The sequence below is a fragment of the Protopterus annectens genome, chromosome 3.part0 (genome assembly GCF_019279795.1).
Source record: "Protopterus annectens isolate FY-2018-M chromosome 3.part0, PAN1.0, whole genome shotgun sequence".
Classification (NCBI taxonomy): Eukaryota; Metazoa; Chordata; order Ceratodontiformes; family Protopteridae; genus Protopterus; species Protopterus annectens.
The window spans coordinates 893,541,653-893,567,429 of NC_056731.1; positions in this window are offsets into that span (position 1 = coordinate 893,541,653).

The window sequence follows — 25,777 nt, forward strand, 5'->3', positions numbered from 1 at the left end:
AGAAGCTTCTTTGCAGAAGCTTTTAAGAAATATACCCTGTTTAAATAAAGACTACTCTGCTTTGCTTTTTTTCTATTGAAGAATTTGAGCAGGGTTTAATACAGAAAAAGCTAAAGAAGTTACAAGGGGACGTTGGTGCATATTCCAACAATACTGCTTTTTCCCATTTCTCTGATGTTAAAAAGACTATTGGCCCCTTTAAGTCAGAGAACCAACTTAGGGGTCACTATAGAAACCAAGGAGCTTCTGGTCTTCTTCCTACTTCCTTTAGTGAAGTTATTAAGGCAGGTGGCTATGTTGTTTCCTGTTTGACTTTGAATTCTGACTGTTCCATAAGTGAATCGGCTGGTGGTGTTCCTGCTGAGAATGTATTAGATATGAATGATCTGTCTGATACTTCTGGTGATGAGCAGGATGAAATTAATGGTTCAGGTCAGATTCCAGTTAATGCAGGGTGAGTCCCTTTAGAGAAGGGACTTGTTTTATGTCAGAACGAGACGGGTAATGTGTCAACAAGAAAGACTTACACAAGGAACAAGAAAAAGTAATTGCTTTTACTGAACATTCTAATACTGACTTTTTGAATGAAAAAATGTATAATCTGTCTTGTTATTCGGTTACTTCTGATCAGTTATTTGTTTTAGGGCTTGGTTTTAACTTTGTGCCTAGCAAAAGGATGAATTTAGGACACACATTGTTGGATTTAAAAATGTTTTGTCATAAACTAAATTTAAGTTATAAAACAATCCAAAAGAACTGCTGCTGACCTGGAGTGTTTACCATGCCTACCCAAGGCAAGGATTATCCAGAACTCTTGGCTAAATGGCAGCGACTGAACATTGAATTCAGTCGGAAATATCTTCAGCTATTAATAGAATTTTTCTTACCAGAAGAAGAGAAATTGGTACAAACTATAAATTTTAAACAACGTGAGCTGTTTAATAATTTTCCTATGGATCTGGTAAGACCTTTACTAGATAATTTATTAGACTGTATTTCAGCCTTTGAGAGGAAACTATTACAGCAAAAGCATAACAAAGCTGCAAGGGACATTAAAGATTTTAAATTGGGCCATGTCTTCACTTGGCCCAGACTGACACATGAACGTAGTAATAATGCTAATGCAAATAGTGACAATATCACCCTGAATGCTGGCATTGACATTAATAATAGCAATACCTGTGTAAATAATGCTAATAACAATGTTGCTGTTAATAATTGTTTGAACTTAAATGATGATGTCCGTGAAAGTCATGAAAGTAAAGATAAGGCAAATAACCCCCCCAATCCTAATGAACAGCCTGAGTCTGCTAGACCTATACTACATAAGGCTATTAGAAATGAGGGATTAATACAAGATAAGAATTGCAATGACTCCACGGATGTCATACATATTATTCATCCAAGTGTAGATTCTAGCAATAATTTACATCCGAATGTCTGTGTAGTTAAAGATAAACCGATAGTACCTGAAGTGGGATCTGGAGCTGTAGTTAGACCTAAGATAATACGAACTTCAGACAATTTAAATAATAGTATGAGTACTGAGCTTTCTTTTCCTATACCAGTACGCATAGACAAAGGCCCACAGAGGTCGCGCTCGGTGAGTCGAGGAAGGCAGAAGAGGAAATTCTCAGGGGATACTTTAACTCATCACACCCTGAAGAAAATTTGGACCAACAAACGTTAGTCCATAATTTATCCAGCCTTGATTTGAGTAGTGAAGATATCCAGTTATTAAATAAGGGCTTGAACTTCATTCCTAAAAGCCACAGTAAGTTAACGGACACAATCATAGATTTGAAGTTATTCTGCAGAAATGTTATGTTAAAGTTAATGTATAAGACGCCTAATGATAATAGAATATGTAATAATTCCTTTACATTTAAGAAATTAAGTGACTATATACCTGTTCATCATCCTCTAATAGAAGCCTATTGTAGATTGACTGAGGATGAATTACACTTATATTATGGAAACAGACCTGTAAAGAATAGACATAATAAAATGGACAATCTTACTTTTAAAGAAAGACAGAGTTTAAAGAAATTACAAGATAATAGTACCATCATAATTAGACCGGCTGATAAGGGTGGTAGTATTGTAGTTATGGATATGGTTGATTATGAAAGAAAGATGAATCTGTTACTACAAGATAAATTTTATGAACATATTTCGTATGAAATAGTAGATGATATTACAAGGTATGTAAGAAACACATTATTAGATATTTACAGAAGTGAGCTGATAGAGAAAGATCTATATGACTATTTGAACATCTCTACACCTACTATTCCTGTTATTCAAGGACAACCTAAGATACACAAAGATCATAAGAACCCACCTATGAGACCCATAGTCTCAGGTCGTGGATGGATAACGGAACATTTATCCATATTTGTTGAAAAACATCTAAGGGGAGTTTTGAATAAGAATAATATAGTACTAAGGGATGCAAAGCAATTTTTAATTGATTTTTATGATTGTATCAAATATAAAGATCTCACTGTAGGTTATCTCTTTGTCACATTTGACATACAATCATTATTTACAGTGATTCCCAATGAACTTGGACTGACTTTTATTTCACAATATTTACAAGACAATAGTGACTATACTTCTGTTCATATAGATTTAAGTGTTCACTTTTTAGAATTAATTCTAGAGAACAATATTTTCATGTTTAAAGATATGATATACAGACAGAAATATGGCGTAGCTATGGGCACTTCATGTGCCAACAGCTACGCCAATATGTTCCTAGCACATTGGGAAAAGGAAGTACTGTTTGAACAACAACTTTTTAAGGAACATGTATTCTATAGATGTTTTGTTGATGATGTCTTTGTTCTATGAGAAGGAACAATTAATCAACTTGAATCAATGCATTTGATTATGAATAATCTAATTCCATGTCTTAAATTCACAATGCAATTTTCAGTAGACAGGATTGATTTTTTGGATATATATGTTGAGAGACTACAAGGTAATCTCATCAACACTGGAGTTTATCGCAAAGCTTGTCACTGCAATTCATTACTATCTAGATCTAGTATGCATCCACCTTATGTTTTTAAGAACATTATTAGGGGACAAGCTATTGGAGCTTCAAGGTTGAACTTCACAGAAAATGGTTTCAACTCTGAATTAGTTGACTTGAGACAGAGATTATTAGATAGAGGTTATGATACTGCAGAGATTGTTCCCCAGTTAGACATAGCCAACAGTCTAAGATCCACACAAGCTATGCCTTATTTTTGATCTAGCTACATAGAACATATTAAACCATATATTAATAAACAGAAACATGTGAAATTCTCTACTTCTTTTTCTATGGATTATTGTGACATTAAATCAATTCTATATAAATATTGGGATATTTTACAGGTAGATGATGAAATAAAACAAGTAGTAGGAGAGATACCAAGTTTTCTTTTCAGGAATAAACATAATTTAAAAAGAATATTGTGCTATCAGAAATCTGACAAATATCAGAGAAATATTGGATGTACTAAACCTTGTGGTAATTGTAATTTTTGTTCTTTTATTGATAGCAGCACATAATTTATGCATCCTGATCTATTAAAGACTTTTAATTTTAATGCTGAAGCAAATTGTACGACTCCTCATGTCATATATTTAGCTGTTTGTAAAATATGCTCATCATTTTATGTTGGGAAGACGAATCGCCCATTTAGAGACAGAATGAGAGAGCACCTGTATCATATCAGAAAAGGCTCTAACCATAATGCTTTAGCAAAGCACATAGCATTATACAACACAGAACATACATTTTCTTTTAGAGTACTACAGGTTGTTACCCCTAATACAAGAGGAGGAGATATTGCAACGTATACAGAGAGCAAGGAAACAGAGTGGATTATATTACTGAAATCAGATAGAGGACGAGGCCTGAATGAAAGGGCCTCAATTAAACCTAAACTCAGACAATGTAGAAATGTTAGGTGATTTTTTATCATGATATATATATTTTTACATAGATATTAATTGCACACACACATATATACATTTTTATACATTTTCATATATTTATCATTAGCATAGTATATACATTTTTTACATATATTTGTCTAAATATATAAAAATATATATATATATTTTTGCATATATTTTTACACATTTTATAGACATATTTTATATATTTTTTATATATACATTTATGCATTTTTTTATATATATATTTATGTGTTTCTATAGGGTCTATTATACTTCTATACATCCTACATTGATAGATTGTATTTAGAGTTTAGATGGAACTGTATGATTTATATACCTTAAAATGAAGAATGTTTTAATTGAGCTTAATTGCCTGTTTAGATTAATCTGTGTATATAAAGAGAATGTCAGCCTAGATGTTATGAGAGATCTGATGAAGCTACTTGCGAAAGTGCTTATCTGTGTCACAATAAATATTCTTGGACTTTTTATATGTGGATTTACTTGACTTTTGTACTAAACACGTGGAATACTTGCTTTCGCTTCGTTCCATTCATTTTGTTTTTAAATTTAAGTTATGTTTTTTCAGTACTTTTCTGTTATCGAGGCAACAGGTGTAATGAGGAGCTAGAGTCGTAGCACGTGGTCGCAATGATCGCTGTGCTGCTGCTGATGTGGGTATAGTCTTCACTTTTTCTAAATGATAACAGAAAGGAATAATGGCAGTTTTCCAAGCACTGTTTCCCGCTCGCATTACAAATCACAACTGGTTGATAGCCCAATAACGCCCAAGTCCTGCTAATTGGAAATGCAGATTGGTAGGGAAATCTGTCAAAACCACCGCTTGGATTCCATTTTGTGTGGACAACTTCTGGGAGAATTACAGCACTTGTGTGATAGTGCCGCCATGTACAAGTTGAATATTTCAGTCCCTGTTTGACTGCTTTTCCCATTTAGCCAGCAGAAAAGGGAATAAGGTAAAAATATTCACACGAAAGCCAGGCCTCTACAATTCTGCACAGTTAAAGAAGGGAAATCTGTCAAAACCACTGCTTCAGGGCTGACCCCTGTACGATAATTGCGTGTTGGCCTGATAACGGAAAAGTTTGGTTTGATTTTCCAAATGACACTGCCTTAAACTTAAAATCATTATGCATGGCATTTTTGACAATGATTATAGCAGTCAGAACCATACAGAATGAGAAACAGTGTGTTGCCACGATAACGGAAAAGTACAGTTTTTTCTAGTATGGAGTTTAATAAATGTCTCTTTGCCAAACCAAGTACCATTACTCCCCCCTTAGCTAACACCCTATGTGTTTTTGAAAATTGTTGCACTGAAGACATTAGACAACTTGCTCATACTAAGGTAGATTATAAATTTTATAATCTTACTAGAGCTCAAAGAACAGCCTTAAAAGAACTGAGGTCCTTAAGCCACCTTCGGTTTATGAAAGCCGATAAGGGAGGGGGGCTGGTAATTCTTGAACAAGATGAATATGTCAACTCTATGGAAAATATGCTAAGTATTGAGACTGAATATTTATTAATCAACAGCTGTTTTTTAAGGCATATCACAGTATACGTTCTATTTTATATGATCTGTAGGTCAATGGCTATATTACTAATGACATGCATGATTTTATGTTAGTTGAACATCCACTTTTGGGGACCATGTTTGGTATCCCCAAAATTCACAAAAATCTTGAACCCCCCCCCTATTTAGACCCATAGTATCTTCACCTAATTTAGTCACAGAATGTATTTCTTTAGTAGTTGACTACATGTTAAATCCATTAGTCTAAAAATTTGGTTCATTTATTAAGGACTCATGGCATTTTTTTGGATTTGATTAGGACTTTCAGTTCTGTATATTCCTTTGATTCTAAGAAGAACATTTTGTTTACAGTGGCTGTCCAGTCATTGTTTATGAGCATCCCCCATGATCAAGGGGTTGATTTTGTTAGATGTTTCTTGGGAAATGTAGCCCACCTTCATCCTGACAGCATATTTGTTTTATGCACCTTAATAGAACTAGTGCTTAATAATTATTTTCTATTTAATAACAACATTTACAAGCAGCTAAGAGGGGTAGCCATGGGGTCCACTGCAGCCCCGGCTTACGCCAATCTAGTTCTTGGGTGATGGGAGCATAGTGTTCTCAGACCTATGATGGAGGAATATCATTTAGTTTTTTATGGCAGATATGTGGATGATTTGTTTTTTATCTTGAAAGGTGGCATAGACCAGGTTCATTCTTTTTGTGATAGTATTAATAATTCCAGTGATTTTTTTAAAAGGTATACTGGGGGAATGCTGGGCTATCAGTGCATTTTTTGGATGTTACCTTGACTTGGGATACTGCTAATAATTGTTTCACAAGTGGAATACATAGGAAATAGACTTTTGTTAATAGTTATTTGCATTATTTGAGCAACCATCCTGTTTTTATGAAAAATAATATACAGAAGGTTCAGTTTATTTATGCGTCATGAATGATTTCTGAAGAAGATGATATTGAATCAGAAGTCAGCGTTATACAGAATATGTTTTTGGTTAGAGGTTACCCCTCAGATTTACTTGGCAAACTAGCTAATGAAATTAGAACAAGAAGGGCTACTATGATTTTCCACCGATTTTTAAAAATGGTTTTACTACTATTACAAATAAGCCACAGGGAGTCACAGGTGTTAACAATTTAAGTTCTTACAACACTAACACAAATACTTTTGGTACTTCTTGTATTTTGGCTATGTCTGTTGATGCATTTAACATCAGGTCCATTATTGCTGGAAACTGGAACATCTTATGTGGAAATAGCGAATTAATACAAGTTGTAGGTAATAGACTCAATTTTGTATATAAAAAACTGACTGTTTAAAAAAATGTTTACAATTTGACTCCATATATAAAAGTACCCCTGACAACAGCAGAAGCTGTAAGGGGATGTATAAATGTGTTTTTTGTTCTTCATGTCATTTTATTTTAGGGGGACCCTATATTGATTTACCCTGTTTGAACAGGACACTTTCCATTGATGGTGTATACAATTGCAATACTAGTGGCATAGTCTATCTTGCTGTTTGTTCTGTGTGCAATGAATTTTATGTAGGTATGTCCACACGACCACTTGGTAAAAGAATTAAAGAGCATTATTATTGTATTAGAACTAAGAACATCAACAATGCTCTATTTAAACATTCCATTACATGTAGTGGTTTTAAAAAGTTTCTGTTTGTTGTTTTGGAACATGTAGTTAGAAATATAAGGGGGGTGGGTCTTATAAGGACCAACTGGAACAAAGAGAAACTATTTGGCAGCTCAGGTTAGGGGCCGACAAAAAAACTGGTATTAATGACTCAGTGAATATTAAATGTTTTCTGAAGAATGAAGATTTTAAAATGAACTGTCTATGTTATGTTATTAGATGTGTGCCTTTAAATGACTGTATTCCTTTTGCTAGTGCACTTTAATTGATTGTTTTATTAGGTAATTATTTTGATTTGATATATAAGGGGATGCTGCTGTATGCATTTTATTTCATTCTGTAGAAGTCTTTTGAGACAAAAGCTATATTAAACCGTGTTTTTCGCTAATGCTGGTGGTTTCCTTCATTGTTCGGTCAGACTGGTGGTTTGGTTTTTATTAGTTTTTGCTGCTGCTTCATCCTTGGGTCTGTTGTTTTTCCTGTCATTTTCAGAGTTGTTTAGCTGTATCAGCCATTTGTAGATGAGAATGGAATATTGGTTTTTAGAGTTCTGAATGACAGTTCGCCATTTATTGTGGAGATTCCTGTAAGCATATACAATGACCTCACTTGTGCTTAGTTGGTAATGCTTCCATGTACCATTCCTTAGCAATATTCTGGATTTGACTTCAACGTTCATCCAAGGTTGGATGCATCCTTCACTCTTAAGGTTTTCAGTAAAGTCATTCTATCAATCAAACTTTTGAGTGGTGCATAAAAGTAAATAAGGTCTTCATTTAGTGTGGTTAAAACCTGACTAGAAGTCCACTTAACAGTGTAAAGAGCTGGTATACATAACTCCTGCATGAGATGAGTGCTCATCAGATCAACTACTTTTATATTTTGTACAATAACCTTACCAATTGCTAATCTTCTTTGTGTACATATTGTATAAATTGTTTACGGACTGCTGTTTTCTACAGAAACTGTAGATACTGTATATAACTGTTTATCCCTCTAATTTCACTTTTTAAATGGTAACATCTCTATGGACTGAACGTCTTTTCAAATACATATTGTACTTGGGTATCAATGCATATTTTTCCATCTGGTTTAATAGGTATTGTAAGTTGATGTTGTCTTCTCCTGACTTGTTTAACATATAATATTCATAATTTCCATCTCCTTTTGTTCATAGGTTCATAGGTTCATACTAGGCTATCTGCCCTAGGGCATTTATAAGCCTAGCCAGAATGTGTTTGGCTTTCGCCACCCATTTTAAATTTATTTTGCTATGCCCTTTTTCGAGGTTAGTATAATGTGCCTCTGTCTAACAGTGACACAGAAGTGATACCCGGGGTAAACCTACGATCTCCCATCCACTCATCAAGATTCCTCTTGAAGAGAGTCAGTGAGGGACTCTGCCTAACCTGGACTGGGATTTTATTCCAGAGTGAAGGGAGCCTCTGGGTATGAATCTGTCCCTTCAGCATGTCCTATTTATTTTCAGTGCTGAGGTTCAAGTCTCTCGAGCGCGTAGCTCGATGGGATTTGGATTTTCTGAGGTGCAGCATGTCCATTAATTCCGGGTTGGACATGGCTTTATACGTCAGGCACAGATCGCCTCTGAACAGGAGGTATGCCACTGAGTAGAGCTGGAGTTTCTTTAACCAGGCAGCATATGACATCTGTTTGAGCCCTTTGATCCTCTTGGTGAGGTACTTTTGGGGTCTTTCCAGTTGCTGCAGGTGTCTGGTAAGGTACATCCTAAAAGGGGCATTGTACTCAATTATGGGCCTGATGATGGATGAGTAAATAGGCACAATGACCTCCCCTGATCTAGATGTGAATCCTTTCATGATTAGGTGGGCTATATAAAATGATTTTCTAACCACTTTGGCCACGTGGTTGTAAAATGAAAGATTGCTATCAACTTGGGTCCCCAGGTCCCTAATTACTTCTTCTGTACTTAATGGATTACCACCTATGTGGTAATTTGTGGGCACTTTGTTTTTGCCAAAGGGGATGACTATACACTTTTTGGCATTTAGCTTGAGGCCATGGCTCTGGCACCAGTTGTCTGTTTCTATGAGGCCCTTTTGGAGGATGCTTGTGTCGGCTGGAGAGTTGATTATGGCGCCCAGTTTGCAGTCATCTGCGAACTTGGTCAGCCACAGTCCTTCCGTGTTTCCTGTACCTCCGAGAAATATATACCGAACAAGAGAGGTCCCAGGACTGAGCCTTGTGGGACACCACTTGTAACTGGTTTGGAGTCTGACATGGCTCCAGAAATTCTAACCATGTGGGTTCTGTCCTTGAGCCAGTTTGCAATCCATCTAGTGACATAGGGGTTTATATTTAAGCTGGTGAGCTTATCTATAATGCCCGAGTGGGGTATTGTATTGAAGGCTTTTGCGAGGTCCAGGTAGGCTGTGTGGACCACCTTCCCCACGTCAATGGCCTTGGTGACTGTTTCAAAGAAATCGACCAGGTTTAAGAGGCAGGATCTGCCCTTAACAAAGCCGAACTGGGTAGGATCCAGTGTCTGTAGGTCCCCAATGTCTTTATTTATGAGGTCCATGATGATCCTTTCCATAGCTTTGCAGACCAAGCTAGTTAGGCTTATGAGGCGATAGTTTCCAGGATCCGTTGAGGCACCACCTTTATGGAGAGGGACCACTGTTGCTGTACGCCACTCTTTGGGCACATATCCTGTAGTAAGGCTGAGATTGAACAGTAGTTTTATGTTTGGGTTTAGCTCTTCTTGGAGTTCATGTAGGATGCAGCCCGGGACACCGTCTGGTCCCATTGATGCTGTGTTTTTTGCTTTGGAGAGGGCGGCTCATACCTGAGCATCTGAGATGTCAGGGGGGCAGCACTCTGCTGGGATAGATATTTGCCCTTTTGGTGGGGAGAAGTTTGTGCTGAACCTGTCAGCTAGATGTTGGCAATGTCTGTGGGTTCAGTGTATTTTTTGTCATTTTGGACTAATTCTGAGCATATCTGGGAATTACCACCCAGGTTCCTAACATAACTAAAGAAAGCCTTGTGATTATCCTTAGTGTCCTGTGCAATTTTTATCTCGAAGCTGGCCTTAGACAATTTTATGAGTGCCCATAGTTTTTTGCTAATACTGATCAGTGATGCCTTCCCTTTTGGGATTTTGCTCTATCATTTAGTAGCTTCCTCCTTCTATTGTATAGTTTGTTTATGGCTGGGGTCCACCAGACAGTACGTCTGCCTTTGGAGGATTGGGTCTTGGTTTTATTTGGGATCGCATGATCCATGCATTCCTGAAGGTGTTCATAGAATGCTTTTATAAAGGATTCTGCGGTCTGGGCCATATTTTCCACAGGCCCGGGGGCTTTGAAGGATTCCACCTCGGTTTTGAGGAGTGTGACATTTGCTTTAGAGAAGTTTTTCACTGTGGTTTTCTGGGCAGGGGGTGGGGTCGGGATGTGAATATCCAGTGAGATTAGTTTATGGTCTGATCTTACCAGTGAGGGATACACTTCTGGTCTGGAGCATAGAGTCCCCATGTTGGTGATGATCAGATCCAGTATGTTTTCCCCTCTTGTGGGAGTGGTAACAAGTTGTTCCATAGCATATGAGTTTATAAATTCTAGGAACCTTTGGGCTAGGGTGTTGGAGGTAGAGTAATGCTCCCAGTCTATGTTTGGGTAGTTGAAGTCGCCCAATATAATGGTGTTTGGAGAGATCTTCATATTTTCCAGTGTTCTCAGAAAGGCCGAGTGGGGTTCCTGGGATTGGGAGGGTGGTTTGTAGCAGGCTATAAACTGGAAGGCAGTTTTACCCACTGTTAGTTGCACATGGATAGTCTCTGATGCTTCGTGCTTTGCCAACAACCTGGAGGTGTGGGTATCGTTGATGAATATCGATACTCCCCCTCCTTTTGTGGTTCGGTCCAAGTTTTGGGTCCGGAAAGCATGTTATGAGGTATAACCTGGTAGTGCTGGGGTGCTCTCGGGAGCCCTGAACCAGGTTTCTGTTACTGCACAGATATCGATGTTCTCCATGCTAAGGAGAGTTTCGAGTGCATGCATCTTGACGTCTAGACTTCTGGCGTTGAGTAGCATTACTCTTAGTTTCTTATCCCTTGTGATACCTATGGAGGTTGGTTTGTCTTTTGAGCCTTGCCTAAAAAAGGCACTATGGGGGTAGCAAGAGCCTTTGCCAATGCATATCATCCCAAGCTGACAGGCATTGGATCCCCTTTGAATGACACCAGTACTTAAGCCAATTGTTGAAATTGTTCATCTTGTCTTCATATTGTGGCATCATTCTTGGTGAGGGTAAGATGCTATTCAAGGTCAGGGTCATACTGGCCTGGGCTACATGCTCAGAGAGCTCCTTTATGTCTCTTTTCATGTAGTCCAGGGAGGTACGTCTCAGGTCATTCACACCAGCATGGACAATGACTGAGTCATATTTGTACTTGCCTTGGAGTGACCTGAGTGCTTGTGTTATGTGATGGGTCCTAGCGCCCGACAGGCTGCTCACCGTGACCCTCTCCTTGTTCAGCCTGGTGAGCGGGACGTCAGTGTGCCTGACGATAGAGTCACCTATTACAAGTGTTTCTGGCCTTGTCACTGTAATTAATTGTTTGTTCTTGTCTCTGTAATTAATTGTTTGCTCATTGGCCCCAGGTCATGGCTGAAAAAGGTTTACTAACTAGCTCACTTAACTGGTTACAAAAGTGAAATAAATAGATGAATCAATGAAGAAATAAATAAATAAAGACTTAATGAACTAGGCTGGATGGTATCTATGTTCTCTACAGATGTTATGTATCCAGATGACAAATGTGTCATGTGATTATCTAGCAAGTCAGCCATTGTCCATATAGAATGTATATTACTATATTCAGGTTATATGATGCAGTTTGACGTTCTCCACACCCAACTTTTTGTCTTGCTGATTAATGTTTCTTTATATTTGAGTGAGACTGTGAGCTGTAATATAAGAATGGGAACAGCCTTTAGGAAGAAACATCCACTCTATGTTTATATCACCAAAAATGATCATATTTGTCTTAATATTAGAAGTTATTCAGCTAATCTACTCATTCTAAAGTGAGTTGAGATTTTCCAGTGTGTTGTGTAGGCACACATATTTGAGAGATTTGGAGCTTCCAATATGCAAGGTTATTATAAGAAATTTTCTGTTTATGTTCTGTGTTGTATGCAATTAATCATTTTAAGGACATTTAAAATGGATAACCAACCCTTTTGTAAGTTTTATCCTTTTCTATATATGGCATAGCTAGGTGATTGATGCAAGCTGACCATTTGAGATGTGTGATTTCGGTCTAGTTTCTGTGATAGCCAGGACAGGTGGATAATATATTTCATTCCATGCCAATATTTGTTTTGATTTGAAGCAAATACTTCTTAAGTTTATGTGCAATGCTTCAAGACTAATTTTGGTAGTTTATATTCTGCCATAATCATCACACTGAACATACTTCAGGAAGATAGACATAGGGTGGATGGTTACCCCTTAGAAGTTGTAGCAGAATATGCCCCTTGCATTTCCTGGAGGGAGGGCAGAATATTGCATCCAGAGTAGTTTAGGTCTCTTTGGACCCTGGCCACTGTATCTGATCCAAGTACCTATATGACTAACAGTCTCTAGTCCCTATATGGTACACGTCTATATCTTGCTCACTCCTTTTCGGACTGCATATCCTGCCCTGCTGACTAATCATTACATGTCAAAAAAGTCAAAGAAGTTCTTTAAAGAATTACGTCATTGCATTTAACAATGCAATACACATAGCCTCACTCATCCTCTGCAAATAAAAAACAAAAAACAAACAAAAAAAACCCAAATCTAATATTATTTACCCCCACCTACAGTCAATTACTGCATTACTCTACTCATCTAGATTAGTGCAGTCTACCTTTCAAAAACATAATAAAAGTCATAACATCATGAGTTGGTATAATGGTTAAGGTGTTTACCACATAGCACAAGGTGCAAGATTTGATTCTCGCCATTGGAAGGGACATTGGCTAGTATTAAAATGGCCCACAGGGCAGCTAGCCTGGTAGCTGCTTAAGAAACATTGAAAGCATGTCCCACAATTTAGTCTAACGTCACAACTCATAGTATATTAATCCTACTGTTGGTCTTATTACCCTTCCTACCATAGTTTGGGATCATGTATCATACAGCACAGCCAGATCTACCTACAATGTCCCATTAAATCATTTTCATTCTCTACCTCACATACAGCTACCCAACCATGTTAATAAAGCACTTTTTCAGCTTTCCAGTAGACAAAAAAAAATACTTGCAATATGCATAACATATCTTTCCGGCCTATAATATAAGCATCAGCAAATTAACAATCTAACTTTTCTAATTCTCCTATGTACAGTAAATTAAGACTTAAATCCGTGTCGTACACCTAGCCAGCTCTTGCTGATCCAAAATCTTGTCACCAAACTACAGTCTATAAAGGGTCTAAAACTCTTTCACATGAAATCAGACATATGGGTCTTTCAATACAACTTAGACATACTTGCAGTCTCAGGAACCTGGCTGAAATTTAGTAGCCCAGCTTCTGAGCTCTCCTTACCCACTTTTACATGAATGGATGGTGAAGTCCACATCTTAGTTAAAAATGAACTCTCTAGGACCCACCCATCTTCCACCAGAATCACAGAATTTAATGTTGTTTCAATCACTATGTTTAAAAATAAAACTGCGTATAGGTTGCCTCTGCCTTCATCCAAAGCTAGCTACAATGACATTACCAACTATTCTTAAATGTTTCTATGACTGTTTCTCCACTTTTTGGTCTTTAGGGACCTCAGTATTCATTGGACTCCACAAGTAACATCTCAGCTAGATTACAGCGTCACATCCTTAGTTTTTTTCTAGCTTATTAACTGCCCTACAAGAACACTCCCCAGAAAAGGCTCCAAAGACAATATGTACTGTATACTTATAAACTATCCTAACAACTACCACCTCACTGGCATTTTACCCAAGGACCTCAGTGATCAGAACCCAGTATTCACCATTTGGAAGAACAAGCCTCCCCATTCAACTGCAAAAAATATCATATCGAGAAACTAAAACAAAATATCATCTGAGAGTATCTGGGCTGAACTAAATGCTATAAACTGGTCAGTCTTAAATTACATTAATGACTTTGCTGTCCAGTACATCAATAAGATTTTACATGCTATCACAGACAAATTCATACCTGCTAGAAATGTATGAGTCAGAAATATGTTTTTCTTGGGCTGACACTACTATAAAACAAGTAATAAATGGCATGGACTCCACAGCTTGGAAGTCTTACAAAATATGGGAAGCAACCAATACTTATTACAGCAGAGGGAATTAAAAGAAATGACCAAAACATCTGCAGCTAGCAGAATAAAACTACTTTTTAGAAATCTAAGCGGATGCCTAAAATAACTTGCCTGCCTTCTGGAGTGCTGTTAATAAGCTAATGGGCAACTATAAACATTTGATAACAATCCACTTCACTTAACATATGGCAAACATAAAGGAAAAGGTCACGTTGCTGAAGGTAGTTTCAGTACATATAAAATGATCTAAGTACATTTACTGAAACAACTTTCATTGTCAGTGGAACTTGCCTCTTTCTCCACTGTTGTGTGACCTTGGAGTTGACAGATATAAGTCTGATAGGTGTGATGGTGTCTCCCACATGGATGCTGCATGGGGACTTATCCCCTTGCAAAAAATTTAACTTAGAATACTCACTGAAGTTACTTTCTGTGAACATTTTTCATAGTTTTTAAGGTTGCCAAAACTGCCTTCAGTGAGTCAACATGAATCCAAAGATAAAGCAGAAGTCTTTGCTAACCACTTTAAGGCCACAGATCAAGACCTACTCTGGCAATAACATACTCACACCCATCCTCCAGCAGAACGTTCAAGAAACCACAACAACCAATTTCACATTTATACTCATTATTGTCAGTGATTCAAGAAAATGATTGCATAAAATTAAATAAAACCACATGGATCACCTTCTATATATGCAGAAGAACAGCTTAAACATGCTTTAGATGTTTTTTGGTTTTATGTGAATGTACTAGTTATTTTTTTGTATTTATTCTGTTATTGTATGTGCTTTATGTTTATTTATTACATTTATCAGTGCTTTTTTAAAAAATATCTTACTTAAAATGGAAGATGAATTTCTCAATCCAAGGTGAGAGATTTAGCACTTTTCCTTGGGTGGGATACTTAGATGTGTGAGAGTGGGCCTGCCATACCAGTCATGTAGACCACCCTTCCCTCCCTACTTCCCCATTGGTGACCAGCAACTACGTTTAGTGCTGCTGCTCCTGAGAGGACCCATGTATTCTTCTGCATGCATGTGGACAGCTTCCTGACTTACATGTGCTGTGTAGCTAGAATGACCCATTAGCTGCTCCTATTATTCCCCCACATTCCTGTAGAGGTCAGCAGTGCTGCAGGTCATACCAACTCCCTCACACAGGATCATTAATCAGTGTTGTTGACTGCTCACTGCCATTATCTTCTTTCTAGTTCTTCTATTGCTTGAGACAATAATCAGACTTGATTTGTCTGGACTGAAGTTAAGGCTTTATCCTTTTATGATACTGGAGTGGACCCAATGCTGAACATTTTCTGTTATTCTGGGATGACATAGAAAGTCTGAAATCTTGAAAAAAACAAACCCTCACTTTAATGTTATGAATACTGACAGTATATGTGAAGAAATTAATTATTTTAAAATAACTTACTGAAAAATTTTAAATGCCAAAAAAAAACACTACAAATAATGGACACAAGAAAGAAAAGAATTAAAAACCTGGTATTTTGAAAAGGTAAGGAATACAGTGATGAAAAAAAAGATTACCAAAAATTCACAGAATAGAGGATTCCATTTGGGATTCCAGTCGTAACCAACACTTTCATGTGTTCGAGACTTGGATACCAAGAAATTCACCTCAAGAGGTAAGAAATGATCATATTCCTCTACTATCTGCAACAGTTGCAGAAAAAAAGGAAAAAAAAAAAAGAGTAGGAACACCAAGTGTTTTACTGTCATTCAAAGCCTTTGGAAGTTGGGAATATACTGAGCTCTGTCAAACATGCAACAGGCTGTATATGTTATGGTACCTTTTCTGGATTCAGCAACTGCCCTAACATGTTGCTGCATGGTCCTCTACTATGAAGGCATGTAGCACCATATAGAACCAGCCTCACATCTGTGCTGAATGCTAATGAAGCATTTCTGGAGAGATGCATATGCTAATTAGTCATATGATGTCTCTCCATGGAACCATCTCCAGGAAGGTCTCTATATAGCAGAATGATTTAAGAAATTGCTAAGCCTTGTTGGTCAACATGGCTGTCTCCAGTGCATCACAGTACTGAACATGGCCAAAGGGCTGTGTTCAACTGTCTGCCACAGGCATGGTATAGGAATCAGGGGTAGGGGACAAGCCACTAGACACCAGGGAATATTCTTAAAACAATGCCATAATAGCACTTGACAGCAGCACAGGAATTGGGATGATAGGCTACTCTGGACCACCAGGTCATAATAGACACATGCTGTAGTGGTACTTCAAAATGATGGGGGTGAGAGGAACCACATAAGGGCAAATAGGTTACAGACAGGTACAGAGAATGTGGTGTGTGTGTCTTTATGGTGTGTGTATGTGTCTGACTGTGTGTGTTGGAGAGTGAATGGGGGAAATTCAGCTTACTACCATGACTTCTAGATCAGCAATAGTAGTAAACATGATTCAGAGACATGCAAATTAGCTGATAATAAGGTATTACCTTGTTGTGGTCAACATGCCTATACATTTCAGATGGGCATATTATGGGAGCAGGGCCTTTTTAGCACAAACCTTTAATGAATCCTCTCTGAAGAATGAACTGCTTTAAAAGCTTATACAGACTTTTTTCTGCCACACCTTTTTGTTTATACATGCAGCAATGTGAAGCATCTAAAAGCTTTTAAAGCTGTATTTACCTTCCACTCCTATTTTTGTGATCTACTTTCTAGGATATGTATTTAATAGCCTTCTCCTTTGTTATATAAGCAAAGTGTGCATATAGACCTCATAAGAGATGGCAGACAGGAGCCTTTTCCTTCATCTTCACTGTTCATATGGTATTGCGTATTGATAGGGTTCTGAGGTAGTTATGAACTTTTGATTGTTCATAATATAATTTGATGCTCTCTCTCTCTCTCTCTCTCTCTATATATATATATATATATATAGTATATCATAGGGGATTTTGTATATATCTTTTGGCAATGCCTTAAATTAGTTAGGAATGAAATGCAGAACTTGTATGATGGCATTTGGTTTAGTAAAGTGATAATCATGGCATCTTTCCGGATAATTAGATAGAAAAAAAACAGGGTACAGTGGAAGGGAGTAAGGGCTTTGTTGGATTTGTTATTTCTAACAAAGAAGGCATCAATCAGTAGGAAAGAGAATAAAATAGAAAGAAATCACCAACACAAGAATATGCCAAGCAAATTATGAATGAGATAGAATAAATATAATTTTCATCATCAAATGTCAAGATAAGAGGAAAAACATGTTAAAATAGATGCCCTGGACAATGTGGAAGAAAGGGACATCGGAGCCATGAATAATACTTTTAAAATCATTATATACTACTTACATGCATTTTCCTTTGTATATACTTAATTTTAAAGTCTTGATATAGTGTATAACCTCTCTGGCAAAAACATGTAAATTGTTAAAGTAGAATGTGCTCCAAATAAGTGTTTGTTTTTGATATATGTTATTGTTTGGTTAATAGCAAAAGAAAAAATGAGTTATAGTGCTGTTTGAAAAAAGGTTGCATTAATAAAAATCGTTGTTTGAAAAAATATATATAATGTTAAAAGAGCACACTAAACACAGCCTTCTGTTATCCCTTAGATAATTTTCCCCTAACAAACTGACCCCAAACTATGCAGTGACTAGGCAAGCAAGTATGAGATTAGAATGTTCCAGCAGAGCCAATCCAAAGAAAAGACAAAAAAAAAATATTCAGATTCGGTATTCAGATTCGGGTGAAAGAGAGTGGGAAAAAGAATCTTTAAATGAGAAAAGATTTATCAGTATGGCCACATTCATTAAACTGTTTTGTGGTAGAACAAATTATAAAATGATAACCACTTAGAGAGAGATGCAGCAATGTTAGCAGTGTACAGAATATCAAAACGTGACAAAATCATATGCTTTTTTTTTTTTCAAATTCTTAATAAAGTGGTCATTCAGTGTTGACAATGAACATAAAACAAGCAAGCAAAAAAGTTGCTGCTGGGAAAAAAATGCAAGGAAGCTACTTGAATTATCATTAACAACTAAGAAGTTACTGGTGTCAAGTCATGAAAACTCTATTTATGGATGCATGGTATTTATTATCTTTATTTTGTATTAGAAAGCAATGTATAAATAAACTATCACTTAATTCATATGGGGAATAACTATAACTACAACAAAATATAATCTTTGTTGTTTTGACAATTTAATATTTCATCAAAAAGTAGTTTTTCAAAATTAGTTTTCCTCAAGACCTGCTTGTTTGGATGTGAAGGTTTATTATGTGTCTTGGATGTAGTCATTTACCTTTGCAGTTGAAATAATTCCGAAGAACCTCAACTGTATCATCCACACATGAAACAGTACAATTTTATCTACTTATATAGGTATTTGGTTCACCATGCTCCATTTATCCACTTTTTCATCTATGTATTTTGAATTTAATAGGAACATTTTATTAAAAGACTTTGTTACACTGAAATGGGCAGACATTCTGCAATATGTACGGTGACAGAATGTGTATTCACCCCCCCCCCCACCGGTTAAAAAAAGTTTAAAATCAAGCTGTGACTTTTACAGAAAAGAATGTTGACTCCTGTTAAAATGTTACTTTAGCTCACCTCTTCTCATAACAACAACACTACATTACTTTTTTTCTGGGTGTGCCAACATCTGGCATTTGTATAATTAATCCTTCTTGTCACACTGCATATCACAGTAGTCTGCAGTAATATTTCCCATTCGAGGCAGTGTAAGGCATTATGCAATATACTGTATCATCTCCTTGGATATTATACCGACTTTATGGAATGTTTGCTTGACTTTACAGAAAAGTCATACCATGCAGTACGTTTGTGTTTAAGCAAGAGTTTTACTTGCTGGTGAACAGTACTGGTGTGTGTGGGGGAATGCTTTCTTTGTAACAGACTGTGCAAATTTATATAAAGTGAGCCTCACTAGCATACAAATCCTCTTTATTTATTCAGGGTGTTGAAGTAAATCCATTTTTGACAGGCTAGATATTACATTTGCTTTGGTAGCACTGTATGTTATTTCACGTAAAAAGGCCACCTACAGAGTTAACAGATGTTACACAGCATGAAGGAAAATTAAATGCACCTCATCAACAGATTTCTGACACAGACAGTGCAGTTTCTGTTGGACATGTCTACTAAAAATAGCAGATGCTTCACTAGATGAGAATATCTAAAAAATATATAAAAAATTGACATGTGTTCTCTGTTATTATAAGGCTAATGTCTGATTAGGAATGCAGCAGCTTCCAAAATGAACAGTTTCCTGAAATGTGAGTGACAGGGCTGACTGTCTGAGACATGTCTGCCTAAGTCAACATTTTTATGAGCAGAAGCATATGGCATATGTTAAAAAAGTAAGGTGTAAAGTTCACACTTATCTAGGATGAAATTTTTGGCAGGGTTTAACCATATACAAAAGTGGCTAGGATTCTTTGAATAAGTAAATAAATAGATAAGAAAGCATTAATACTTATGTCTGTGGAGCTTGATTTTACTAAACACTGCTGTCAAAATCAATAGTAGTTTTATTTAGAATGATAAGTCATCATTCTCAGTTTGCATTTTGCAATCTAATGTGACAATGTTTCCATTTTTCCTAGCACACTGGTATGATTAGTATGTGGTGTGTGTGTGTGTGTGTGTGTGTGTGTGTGTGTGTGTGTGTGTGTGTGTGTGTGTATATATATATATATATATATATATATATGGGTCTACTTCTAAATTTCGAACTTTCACAAGTTTGAATTTCTTATGGTCAACACTGTAAGATCAAACTTGTGAAAGTTCGAAATTTAAATAAAAAAAAATAAAAACAAAAAAATATATTTTACATACTTGCCCCTATGTACTCTGTGCCCCCCACATGCCCTGTTAATTAAATATACCAACTCCGAGATCACACTTTACTGAGGAAAACAATAAAAATACCATTCCACACTGCATGGCGATCTCCATTTAAATGGTTCAATATTCCATGTTGGGAAGACTATTAGAATGTTAAAACAATGTATACTGCAGCATATGAGTGGCATCAGACTGTGCTAGAGAAGTAATGCTTTGTATCAGCATATAAGAATTAACAAAGAGCATAAATTTCAGTTTATGGTGTTATATATTCAACAAGAGAGCTTGACGGGTGTGACATTGTACACAGCACTGAATTAGCAGAGTTAAGATGGAGAATAGCTGAATTGCAGGCTAGGCACACACCTGGGTTAAATGGTTGTATGCCTTTAAAACCCTTATTGAAAGGGCATAGGTTCTACTATTGATTCTGACTGGTTGGTTGTTTAAATATAGCTGATTTTAACTGCTTTTTAGATGTGACGAAGAGCTAATGCTCAAAAGTGCTTATCTGTGTTTTAAATAAAGCTTTAACTGGTCGTGGTGGCTCCAGTGGGTTTTCTTTTCAACATTTATGGTATATTTTACCGCGGTGGACTTTTACTTCTTCCTTGGCTGCTGTGGATTTACATTGCTGCCGTTGTTCTTGCTGCTTTATTTTCGGCTGAGGAGGTAGACGTGGCTGGTGCTGACCCAGAAGTTATTGAACTTGATTACCGCCCTGTGACACCATATACAAGAACATTTAAGGAAAGAGCAAAGAGAAATATGAACGATAACCCACTACTATTTGTTCAACTTAATGTTAGTGGACAATGTAATGACCCTGATATTTGTGAGGATGAGTGCCTAAATGAAAACATTTTGGAACTTCATTTAGAGGCATGCCATCATTTTAAAATAGTTCCAAGAAGACTGTGTATTCTATGTATGCCTTCCTATGGGGAGACTCACCCTGAACTGTTAGCCAGATGGCAAGTCTTGAACTTAGACACCAGTTTTAAATACATACAGTTGTTGCTGGACTTTTTTTTCACCCATTGAAAAATAATTAGTTGAAAAAATAGAGAAAATGCTGAATGAAATAGAAAAGAATATGGACAATGATGTGTATTTTGCAAGGCTAGATAATCTGTTCCGTTCTCTTAATACATATGATTAAAAACTTCAGCGTATTAAAATACAGAAGTTACAAAGAGACTATACTGATTTTTCCAAGAGCAATGTCTTTTTATGGCCTAGATTCAATTCTGAATCCAAAAACATGACTGGATTTGCAACTGAGGCTGAACAGCTTGAGGGAAAGACTCAACCAGAAGTGAAAGAACCTAGAACTTACAGTTTGGAGGGAATGGTCCGAGAAGCACCAGTGTTTTCCAACAACACAGCAGTGAGTGAAATTGAGCTACAAAATGCAAATGCAAGTAAAAATGGCTGCATTTTGCAGAATCAATGTGATACAGTCATAAATAATGATAAAAACACAGACAAAGAACTGGAAGCTAGACCGAAAGGGATGCCTTTGATTGGTTCGGGTTTTCCAACTCTCCCAGTCCCTATGAGGATGAAAAATACACAAAGAAAGGAAAGATCACCCAGCAGAGGCAGGAAAAGAAAAAAAAAACTGATGAGATAAGAGTTACTATAGTTCATACTGATGAAAATATTGTTTACAATCTTTCTAAATATGTTTTATCAGATTCTGAACTTACTCTGTTAAACAGAGGTATGTCTTTTATATCAGCACAAAGTGCCAGAATGCATCAGGTGTTTTCTGACTTACATTTCTTTGGGAGAAAAGTTCTCCTTAAACTATTGTTTGGCCAACAGGACAATCATAGTACTGAGGAAGAAAGCAAGCACATTTTTACCACCTGCACATCCTGTTATGGACACCTTTTTGAATTTATATACAATGGAAATTTCTGATATGTTAGCCACAAAGAAAAAACATGGCTATTATAATTGAACTGAGTCTGAACTGAAAGCTCTTAGTAACATCAGAATTGCTCCTCAAATTACTATCAGACCAGCTGATAAGGGGGGTGGAATTGTAATACTTGACAGAGGGGATTACTTGCGGGATATGTTAAAAATGCTTAGAGAAAATGTTGCCTACCAGAATATAACATTCAATCAAGTGAATGAGTTTATTGTACATGTGAAGCATAAGTTAGATGATTTATTGCAATCTAATGTTATAAGTGAAGATATATATATATATATATATATATATATATATATATATTTGGGATAGTTTAATAACCTATTATACCTATATTGAAAGGTGTACCTAAGATCCACAAGGATCCCCTCAAACCCCCATACAAGTCAATAGTATCTGGCAGAGGCTGGGTAACTGAGTTCCTCTTCATACAGGTGGAGAAGAAACTTAAGGTAATGTTATCCTATGCGCCAGCAGGGATTAATGACATCTCTTGTTTCTTAAGGTCTTTAAGTGACCTTTATGAATCTACAACTGGTTATGAACATTATTTGTCTGTGACTTTAGATGTAAATAATTTATTTACAGTGATTCCAAATTTTTATGGAATCACAGCTGTTAAAGATTTCATTTCATCTCATGCTACATTTGATGTAAAGAAAGTTACACAAATGTGTTTTTCTTGAATTGATATTGGGCAATAATTTATTCATGTGTTATGACAAATACTACTGGCAGAGAGATGGTGTAGCCATGGGTACCTCCTGTGCCCACACATATGCCAACTTGGTGTTGGCACAGTGGGAGGCTACCCAGGTTTTATCTAACACTTGCCCTTGGAAGGTAAGTTTGAACGTTTACCACTGATTTGTGGATGATATATTTATTTTGTGGAGTGGTACAACTGAAGAATTATTGTCATTTGTTAGTTACTTTGAAAATACAACAGTTTTTTTTTATGTTTCAGTGTTAGTCATTCTGCTGAATCAATAGATTTTTAGATGCGAAAATATATAAAGACTTGACTGGTAAATTACAAATTAGAGTATATAGGAAAAGTTGCTGGAGTAACAATATGTTAATGTATGGCAGCATGCACCCAAGGCACATTTTTGTTAATGTAATGAGTGGGCAGAGTTTAAGAATACCTAGACTGTGCACTGAAGATAATACATATGAAAGTGAGTTAAATAATATGCAGCACTTATTTACTAGTCATAGTTATCCAGCACAAAGAATTAAGGGGGCAATAGCTAGTATGAAAGGTTGGAGAAGGGACAAAGGCAAGCCCTGGTTTGAAAGTAACGTACATAGCCTTGGTAATGAGACTATGGTTAAAGAACAGAAATTGAATAATAACCCATCTCTGAGAATACATTTACATTGTAACAGTGATATTGATGCTATATCCCAGGTGATAAAGAAGAACTGGAAGATTTTACACACTGATTATAAACTGAAAGCAACAGTAGGCCCCACCGCAAATTTGCTTATACTAACAGCCAGAATCTGAAACAGATTTTATGCAAGAACATACTGCTTAACAAGTCTAATGCACATAATAAGAAGTTGGGAACCTTCAAATGTAGACAGTGCAAGGCATGTCAACATATTAAATAATATAACATTTTATATACCCTGTGTCAGGTAGGAAGTATATACCTAAATTGTATGCAGACTGCTGAACAAAAAATGTGGTGTACTTAGCTGGGTGCACATCCTGCCAAGTTTTCTATGTTGGGAAGACTAATACAATGTTAAAACGATGTATACTGCAACATATGAGTGACATCAGACTGTGCTTGAGAAGTAATGCTTTGTATCAGCATATAGAAATAAACAAAGAGCATAAATTTCAGTTTATGGTGTTATATATTCTACAAGAGAGCTTGAGGGGGATGACATTGTATGCAGCACTGAATTAGCTGAGTTAACATAGAGGATAGCTGGATTGCAGGCTAACCACACACCTGGGTTAAATGGTTGTATGCCTTTAAAACCCTTATTGAAAGGGTGTAGGTTCTGCTATTGATTCTGATTGGTTATTTGTTTAAATATGGATGAGTTTAACTGTTTTTTAGATGTGATGAAGAGCTAATGCTCAAAAGTGCTTATTTGTGTTTTAAATAAAGCTTTAGCCAGTCGTGGTGGCTCCAGTGGGTTTTCTTTTCAACATTTATGGTATATTTTACCACTGTGGACTTTTACTTCTTCCTTGGCTGCTGTGGATTTACATTTAGATTGTGTATTTTAGTACTTCAAATAACATGTCCTCCCATGATACTTTCTCTTCAATGTCTGCTCTTATTAGTTGACTTACTCTGAATGCTATGCAATATGCATACAAAAGAGGCAACCCCCACCCATGCAAATGCAGGATTGGAATGTAGGTTTTAGCTTTGGCAGTACATCCTCCTTTAATATGTATGAGTAAATTGTCAATGGTATCTCATGCAGTTGTGTAATTAGGGTGGGTAAAGGGGCCAGCCACCCTTGGTGCAAGTTGTTAGGGGGGTTCAATTTGGTGATGCCAGTCGATCATTAGTACAGTATCAGCAGTCATTTCTGTATCAGCATTTCTGAATGCTGGTACAGTAGGTTTAGAATTTGAGCCTTGCCTAAAAAGGCATTATGGGGGGGTGGCAAGAGCCTTTGCCAATATCCCCCCAGGGGAGGCAAGCGTAAGCTGTCTCATGGCTACAGCGTGGCTTGTCCAGCATGTCATCCCAGGCAGACAGACATTGGATCAAATGAACTTTGATATTGCTGTACTGTAGTAGTGCTATGTGGTATACGTTGTAGCAAGCAGATAGCTACATTTTTAAAAGAAGAAAAAGCCTTTCCCCCGTATAAAGTTTCTATTCAGATTATAAATTTTAGTCCATTTATACTGAACTATAGTGCTGCTGTCATAAGGATCCCGTTTCTAGAGTCAATGCCTTTTTAATATCAAAGTTATGCAGCTTGTGTACCCGTAGTGTCAGTGTTGACCATACCATTTTTAGGTCAACTAATTATTTGAAATTTGTCATCCCTGCAGAAAGCCCCCAGCCTACATTTATAAGCTTTTGGTATTACTTTATATAATCTATTGACAAATAGTGTGTGCCAAGATCTTAGCATGTACAAATAGTTTATGCCAAGATCTTAGCATGTATGTCTATCAGAGAAATGTCTGTTGGGTCTCCCTTACCCCTTGGTTAGTACTACTTGTTTTATTCACAGGGGGGATGTGTAGTACCAATCTGAAAAAGACTTCTGTATGCCCACGTGAAGCTCTTATATATAACTTCCTTTCCCCTTTTATAGAAGTCAGCTTGATAGCTTTCTGAACCAGCAGTTTTGGTGGGTATAGGTGTTTTATTATTCTGATTATCTCTTCTTCTACTGTCACCTCTCTGCGGTGCTTTATTTGGAATGTCCACTCATTCATCTTTACCCTCTATATATTTTAAGATCTGAGAATATA